General features: G+C 39.8%; 1 long non-coding RNA gene across 2 annotated transcripts; it reads right to left on the bottom strand.

Annotated features, from left to right (window-relative positions):
* Positions 1–320: 320 nt before the first annotated feature.
* On the bottom strand, positions 321–6,660 carry LOC115297172. 2 transcript variants are annotated; one of them, XR_003911323.1, is made up of 4 exons: positions 6,613–6,628; positions 3,163–3,210; positions 1,969–2,125; positions 321–429 (listed from the first exon to the last, which is right to left on the bottom strand). It is a non-coding gene; the product is annotated as an uncharacterized LOC115297172 (long non-coding RNA). The 2 variants fall into 2 exon arrangements; XR_003911324.1 differs by lacking the exon at positions 3,163–3,210 and having other exon boundaries at positions 6,613–6,660.
* Positions 6,661–8,206: the final 1,546 nt, after the last annotated feature.

Below are 8,206 nucleotides of genomic sequence, written 5' to 3'. Positions count from 1 at the left end.
TTGGATCAGGTTGCCTGGCATTTGTAAATCAGTTTCTTATTATGTTCAACTCTGGTGACTTAAAAAAATAGGTAGCATAACTTAGGAGTGGTTTTTGTCTACACAACTCATTTATATAATTCCCGTGTTAATGTAAACATCCTCATTTTATCTCCTCACTTAACAGAACTTGATGTAGGAGGGAAATTGCTATTTCTTGTGGTACAGCCATTATGGATTGTAAGAGGAAAACCCAAATCTACTTCTTTGGCTTTGCAGGAGATCTCTAATAGTCCCCACAGTTTAAACAAACCACCAGGTTGAAAACGGAAACAGAATACTATTGTATTCTCGAGTATAAAAATTGGTTTATTTTTCTTCGAACATGAAAGGCTTTATGTTTCTCAAAGTGCACTGGTTACTTGGGTGTGAAGTGTCCTGCCTTTTGTTCTGTGGAAGGAGACACGAACATTTTAACATTGTTATTTTCCATACCACCCCTCCCCCCACAAAGGCTGCCAGGAGTCTACCTTTTAATGGGAAGTTCAACATATTTAGGCAACAGTTGAACTTGAGAGCTGATTGTTGTTAGCTTGAGTGAAATCTCTTTTGATAATATCTCATCCTGTGTTTGAGACTGATTGATCTAGATACACTTCCCCCCCCTCCCCTCCCGCCAATGCTTTTACAAAGACGTCTTTCATGGGTGTGTAGTAATGTGTTTCTTTTTCCAATCTATACGGTTCCTGGTGACTGAGCCTGTTGTGGGAAGGGTTATGCAGTCTGAGAGCCCAACTAATGACACTGCCTCTTTTTTTAAAAATAAAACACAAACTCCACTAAAATGATTTCCTTATTGAAAAAAATGCATATCTCAAATACAGTCGATAGTGTCATCATAAACCAGCCACATTTCCATGTAAAGACCATTTTCCTAAGCAAGAGAAATTCTGGTTGACATTTCACATTTTATAGTCAAGGATAAAGCCCAAGCAGAATAATCAGATCTCCTTAACTAGGATCGGTTATTATGATAGGATTTGGTATGTCACTACCACTTCCAAAGGATTTCGAAATGAGAGCAATTTGTGTTTCTTGATGGTTTGACCAACTCCACTGATTCTTGAATGGCCAACACAGGATGGTCCAGGTTGGGCACGCTGGGTTACCCAGTGTGTAATTAGCTAATCCTAGTCTCTGAGGAAAAGTCCTCAGCCTCTTCTACTTTTCTCTGCTTCCCAGTCAGCCATGCTTCCCCTCGGCACAGGAGGGAGCCATAGATGGCCTGTGTGATTGTCTTCTACGATGTTTCTTACTTCACTGTTAGCTCAAAAGGTCACCTGGGCCAAACCCAAAATCTTACACACTGCGTATTTAAAAAAAGCCTTTGCTCCGTAGAGACCCAGTGAAACCTCATCGAAAAGCTGTTACTTATTGATGAGAGGGCCTTGCAATGATGAGCTTTCAAGCTGCTATGCCCTTCTGAGCTCTCTGTCCCAGAGACTCCCCACTGTCCTGCTCGGTGCCATCCTGTGGACACATAACCCCCTTCTTCTGCTCAAGAATTGCCTTGCTGTCCTCACCTTCTGAGTGGTGACTCCTATACTGTCAGGGGCCTCCGCATATATGACCCCGTGCTTCCTGTGGTTGTGTCTCTTTCCTTGATCAGCCCCACCTTCCTCAAGCCCCTGACCTCCTCTCCTGCTTTCTCCATCCTCCATTCCTTCCGCTTCTCCTTTCTCCTTCTCCTCCTTCTTCACAATACACAAAGCAACCTTGACTGTTGTGGGCTGCGAAGAGGAGGAGCCAGAAGGGTATGAAGGTTTAAAAGAGGCTGCCAGAGCTTACACAACCTTGACTATGGTGTGACAAATGACCACTGGTCCCCCTACTACAATGGCTGTTGCAGGGAACCCCCATCTGGTTAAGGCCCAGGCTTGTCCTCAGGAAGCTTCAGGCTCTCTGGGAAGACAGTGCAGTTACACCTACAAGAGAACAGAGTGGTGGCCACTCCTGACTTGTGTTCCCATAGTTCATAGGCTGACTTCTTTCTTGGCTCCCTTTCTGCTGTCATTCACTCATTCATCCTTGGGCTCCTGGGATGTTGATCCCTCTGATACAACTGGTAGTGTTGTGGGCACTGGGGCTACAGGTGAGAATGAAGCAAAGATATGACTCAGATTATGATGCAAGGGATATTTCAACCAGATGGGAAAGGATGCTAAGAGAAAGCTCACCTTTTCAAGCTCTAGTGGATTACGGGGAGGGGAGTAGAAAGTCAGGACAGCAGCAGAGGGGGGTGGAGGCCAGGACTCTTTTTACCACTCTCTGGCCCGAGATTGTGGGTTGGGGCTCCGGTAGAACCAAGTTCTCTTGGGAGAAGTCTGAGAGAGCTGGGTCTAGTGGCTTGCTCCTTTAGGCGTGAGGTTGGGGAAGCTGCTGGCACCCCAGATGAATTCCTAGTAACCTCGGGAAGTGCTTACAGTAGCAACAGGGCTCTTTGGATAACTTTGGAAAATAAGCCCAGTACACAGTCCTTCAGCACAACACTTGTCAACTTTTCTGTGCACAGATCACCGGAGGATTCCATTGATGTGCAGATGCTGACTCAGGGGGCCTGTGTGGGGCTGTGATCCTGCCCTTCTGGCCAGTGCCCCAGTGATGCGATGCTGCTGGTGCATGGACCATATTTTAACACAGTTCACGAGATTCTTTCTACTTTGTGGTCTTTTAAAGGTGCTAAGAAATACTCCACTAATTTCATCCTGTTTTATTAGCCAAACATGGTCATTTATAAAGCTGTCTAGCTCCTAAACAGCTACGGAGCTTTTGGAACAGAGTTTAGGAAACATCCTACTGTTAGCCACATGGTATTTCACTGCACTATCAATCAAGAATTCTATTTGTCATGTGTGAGCCTGTGTGCAGTGGAGTGTGTAAGTGTGCTGCCTAAGTCCCGTGGTGGAGTGTAGTTTTTGCACAAATATCTACAATGTTATTTTCCATGGGAACCTCTGAGAAGCTTGCCAAGTCCTCCTGAAAAGGTGGAGTCTATGTTTCCTCCCCTCCAAAGAGCATGTATCTATGTGACAGTCTCAATGAGCAGAGCACATTGGGCGGTTGTGTGATTTCCAGGTTCAGAAAAGGGGGCAGCTTCCACCCGCCCTGTGTTAGGACACTTACTCTGAGCTGTTAGTCACCACCGAGAAGTCCGGTCACCCTGAAACTGACCTGTGCAGAGACCACATGGAGAGGGAAGAGGGGGAGGAAGGAAGATGGGGGGAGGGTTGCCCAGCTCTCCCAGCACCCAGCTGTTTGCATCTCCCCAGCCCAGGCACTAAATGTGAGTCAAAGGCTTTCAAAGGTGACCTCAGTCAGACCTCAGCTCCCATCTTGGGTTGATTCCAACAGATTCAAAACCTCAGATAAGAACTGCTTACTGACCCCAGTGAGCCCCCAGATTTGTAAACGACATAAGTGATTATTGTTTTAAGCCACTATTTTGAAGTGGTTGTATGCAGCAATAGATGTCTGAGAGAATCCAAATCATAGAACACCGACCACACTGAGAACTTGCTTTCTTTGTATTCACAGAGCACCAGAGGAAGACGTGGTGCCATCTTTGTTTGAGCTGAGAGTACAAAACAAAGCAAAACTCAGTCTTAGAATTTTCCAATGCACAGAGTTCTCATTGTCTGTAGTTAGTACCCAAAGCTTGGGCACCCTCTTTCCTCATGCCCGTCCAGGGAGAGGGGTGTATTCCATAATGCCAAATGACACGTCTGATAAACAAGCAGACACCCATTAAAATGAATGACTGTCAAAATTTTTCATGCTTATTTGTTATTAACGACAGACACTGGGAAGGTGCAGTTCAAAGAGTTTATTATTGTTACACGTTTGTTGCAATATATTACAGTTTACGCCTTGGTTTGGAAGTTGATTACAAGTTTTATGAGACTGAGTGCCTGTTATTGGCAATCTTGATGCGTTCCTTCTCCCTGTAACATGTCACAGGCAGTTGATTTATATGTAGTCAACGATTTTTTTTTATATTATATCATTTCAATAAAAAAATTAAAGAAGAAAGTGTGTAGCAAGGAGTAGAGAAAGGATAATGAAGGTTACATCAGTCATATGGAAGGATTTTAAAGTGTATTAATAATATGTGTGTTCTCTGTGGAATCCATTCTAAGAACATTTTATATTCTTTGCGAGAGACAAAAGTCATCAGAGACTTTTTATAAACACAGGTGGTGCTTATTAACTGAGAAATAAAAATTTTACACTCCTGATGATTAGCCTAGACAAGTTTTCACGTGCTCCTGCACTTTTGGAAAATGTTTCTTATTTCTTTTCCTAGTTTTCCTCCCGAGTCTGATTACTTTCATTCTATAGGAACAGCTTGAGTTAGTGGTGCAGGGACACCTAAAATACCTTTGACAGATTTTTTTGGGGGAAAGGTATTAGCAATCTATTTTATAATGATCATTATAATAAAATATGGCACTACCCAAGTAGGAACCTCAGTACAAATAAACAAAGACTTCATATATGAATATGGAATGAGGAGTTATAGCTACAAATAATTGTCCAAAAGAAGAGAATCCAGTTTTGCCTTTTTTATCTGTCATTGCCATACATTGCTTGTATGAATTTTCTTAAGATTGCCTGAATTGGCTGTTTGTTTTGTTATTGTTTCAATACATATGGAAGACAGACACAAAAAAAGATACAAAAGCTAAATTAAGAAGATTCTGTGAAGCAAACAGGGTAGAAACATGAAAAAGGAAAATGTAGGGCAAGTGTTTGAAACAAGAGGCAATGGATCTTAGAAAACTTGAGAAAGAAAAATCTGGGGGTTCCCGGGCGGCTCCTCTGACTTGGTTTTGGCTCAGGTCATGATCTCACAGTTTGTGAGTTCAAGCCCTGCATCGGACTCTGCACTGACAGCACAGAACCTGCTTGGGATTCTCTCTCTCCCTCTCTCTCCGCCCCTTCCCCATTCATTCTCTCTTTCTTTCTCTCAAAATAAATACGTAAATAAACATAAAAAAAAAGAAAAATCTGTAGTTTAAGGAGTTTTGAATTTAAACTTCTGGAAGGCTAGAAAGGTGACAGGTTGTATGGACATTTCAAGCAATTAGAAGGAGTGTGGTTCGGATGCTGTATGACATTCGAAGTCCTGGGACAGGGGATGAGCAAAGACATTTGACTTTCACCGATGTTGTCGAGATAACAGTATAACAAGAAAAACAATTAAAAAAACATTGTATGTGAACACAGATTGGTGAGTATTAGGTGAACGGATATATTGGAGGAGTAAATATTAGTATAAAGCACTTCAAAATGAACACTTAAGATTTATTTTATTTTATTTTTTTGAGAACAAAGTTTGGAATACTTATCTATTTGGGATGAGATTAAACAGGAACTACAAAGAGGAAAAACTAAGAGTAGTATGTGGTAAGAAAGAAGAAACTTTAAAAAGGTATATCTGTTATACAGATAGATGGGTGAGTGTCTCAAAGTGTCCTCTGCAGACTTCTGATAATTTCTGGTGGTTTATGAAATGCCCACAGGCAAAATTGCAGTTTCAAGCAAAAGTGATTAAATTATTTTATTCATACACTTGCCCAAATTCAAAAGGCTTTCATAATCATATAAATCCCATTGCATTCTAAATAGTTGCAACTTTATTAAAATCAGCATATGCTCTACAAGGGTGTGTTTGTCATATCTTGGCTAATATTCACATAAAAGAATATAGTTTTCTTTGGGATGTATATATGTATATATATATATTTTTTAAAGTTTGTTTCTTTTGAGAGAGAGATATGATGCAGATGTATGAGAGAGAGAGTGGGAGAGGGGCAGAGAGAGAGAGAGAGAGAGAGAGAGGATCCCAAGCAGGTTCCACACTGTCAGTGTAGAGCCCGATGTGGGGCTCAAACTCATGAACTGTGAGCTCATGACCTGAGCTGAAATCAAGAGTTGGATGCTCTACTGAATGAACTACCCAGGTGGCCCCAGGCTTTATATTTTTATATTACTTGGGTCTTTGTCTTAAGTTTGCAAAATGCCCCCTTTCATTGTGACTAATGAGTTGCATAATATCCCCAATTTATAAAAATTATACACACACAAATGCTCAAAAATGATTAATTGGGTAATGGTAGAGTAGCTCCTATCAAATGAGTTCTCCCATAAATAATGACTATAATCTTGGGACATTATACATATATGTAATGAATATATATTGACAGCACTGGAGAGCAAAGAAAAGCAGGCAGATACTTAGAGAAACATTAAAAGCTAGGCTAAGGGAATAGAACTAAGTGTGTCTCACATTTTTAGACTTTAGCCTGGGGGCAAGTCCCATTTGGTGCCATGTGGGGTTGCTAAAACATGAAGAGAAACTCATCATCTTACTGGTTTAAAGAACCATAGGACAGAATTTCAGGTCCACAACACCTGGAAATTGAAGCAGGAAATCTTTGAAAGGATTGAACCAGAGAAGAGAGGATGCCCCAAAATGAGAGTAAAAACTCTGTCCATATCTATAGATAACCATCAAACAATATATCTAAAGGGTAGACTTCAAGCAACCCAATTAAAACTAAAAGAACTAACCTGAGGTTTCAGAATTTGGTATTTGAGTTCAGTTGAGCAAAATATCTGCTTAAAAGAAAATACATTGCATTTTATTATTATTATTATTATTTCAAATGTTTATTTATTTATTTTGAGAGAGAGAGAGAGAGAGAGCGCGAGAGAGAGAGCGCACGCACAAGTGGGGGAGGGGCAGAGAGAGGGAGAGTGAGAGAATCCCAAGCAGGCTCCACACTATCAGAGCAGAGCCCGATATGGGGCTCGAACCCATGAGCTGTGAGCTCATGACTTGAGCTGAAATCAAAAGTCAGACACTTAGCTGACTGAGCCACTAAGGCACCCCAAAAAATACATTTTAGAGAAATGAACAGAATCTATAGTTTCTATAATGTGGCATTCCTAATGTTCAGGATATAATCTAAAATTACCAGATGCATAAAGAAAAATGAAAATATGATTGATACTCAAGCAAAAAAGGAATTAGTGGAGAGTGATTTAAAAAATGATCTAGGTGTTGACATTAGTGGAAAAGGATTTCAAAACAGCTATTATATTTCTATTCAAAGGTATATGGGAAACGTGGTCAAAATAAATGAAAAATATAGGAAATCTCAGCAGAGAATTGCAAACTATAAAAAAGAGAACAAAATGGAAATTCTATAACCGAAAAATACAACGTCTACAATTTGAAAATTACTATATGTGCTTAACATCATACTGGATATGACAGAGAAAAGAGTTCCTGATTTTGAAGATTGATCAACAGAAATTATCCAGTTTGCAAGACAAAAAGATAACCATTTAAACAGAAATGAGGGGAAACCACATGAAACTGTAGAAAAGATCAAAATATCTAATAGACATGTCATTTGAGTCCCAGAAGGAAAGGAGAGAGAGAATTGGCAGAAAAAGTATGTGCATTCAGCACAATATAAAATGAAAATATCTAAACCAGCCAAAGAAAAATGACACTTCACATACAAGGGAACAACATTCTGGATAATCACTGATTTTTCATCAGAAACTCTGGAGGCCAGAGGGAATGGAATAACTTCTTTAAAGTGCTGAAAGAAAAGCAAAAACTGTCAACCCCAAATTCTATATTCACAGAAAATATCTTTTTAAATGAAGGCAAAGGAAAAACATTTTCAAATGAAAAACAATCAAGGGAATTTGTCAGCAGCAGACCTGCACTAGAAATGCTAATGAAGTTCCTCTGACTGAAAGGAAATAATACCATATGGAAACTCATATTTTCAGGAAGGAATGGAAAGCATTAGAGATGGTGACTCTCTGGGTAAATCTGGGTAAATATAAATGAATTTTTCCTCTTATTTTCTTTTAAACTATGTAGGTGTGTTTAAAGCAATTATTATAAGATTTTCTTGTGGGGTGGTTACTGTATGTAGATGTAATATATATGCCAACTATAACATAAATAATGGAAAGAAATACAATGTCAATTGGAAAATATTTTGACAAACCAGGGATATACATTTTTAATCCTTATATCATGCACTAAAAAGTAATGCAGAGCAGTAAATCTAAAAAATATTTTTAAAATATTCCAAAAATCCATAATAAGGCAAGAGGAAATGGGGACCAAAAATCATAG

This window comes from Suricata suricatta, chromosome 7 (genome assembly GCF_006229205.1).
Source record: "Suricata suricatta isolate VVHF042 chromosome 7, meerkat_22Aug2017_6uvM2_HiC, whole genome shotgun sequence".
In the NCBI taxonomy this organism is placed as follows: domain Eukaryota; kingdom Metazoa; phylum Chordata; class Mammalia; order Carnivora; family Herpestidae; genus Suricata; species Suricata suricatta.
The sequence above is the reverse complement of the archived record's forward strand: the minus strand, read 5'-3'. Positions and strand labels throughout refer to the sequence as shown.